The sequence below is a fragment of the Elephantulus edwardii genome, unplaced genomic scaffold (assembly GCF_000299155.1).
Source record: "Elephantulus edwardii isolate Elephantulus edwardi_28Jun2011 unplaced genomic scaffold, EleEdw1.0 scaffold00131, whole genome shotgun sequence".
In the NCBI taxonomy this organism is placed as follows: domain Eukaryota; kingdom Metazoa; phylum Chordata; class Mammalia; order Macroscelidea; family Macroscelididae; genus Elephantulus; species Elephantulus edwardii.
Genome location: NW_006399881.1, coordinates 5,193,751 through 5,194,173, shown reverse-complemented (window position 1 = coordinate 5,194,173; position 423 = coordinate 5,193,751).

Genomic DNA, 423 nt, shown 5'->3' with positions numbered 1-423 from the left:
CTGTGGGGTGCAATGACATCATTACAAACCATATAAACCTCTAGAAGCTGACATTGATGGAAGCTAGCCATGATGTGTTAAGTATGTAAATATTTCAAGACATTACATCACCTGTAATGGGCTAAGGGAAATCTGGTGGCCTAGTGGCAAGGAGTTACCTGCCAGCGCATGAGTTACTCTATGGGAGAAAGATGGATATTCTATTCTTATGCAGTTTACAGCCCCTGAAAACACACTGGTGGGTCAGCTAGGAATGAGGTCCAATTCAATGGTAATGGCAGAGTTGTTGTGATGTTGTTCTGTGCTGTCAAGTCGCCTGCGACTCCTAGCGACCCTATGTACAACAGCCCTAAACTCCGCTCTGTCCTGTGCCAATCACACTGTCTCTGACACTCCCATCCCAATTATCCCAGTCACTGAATC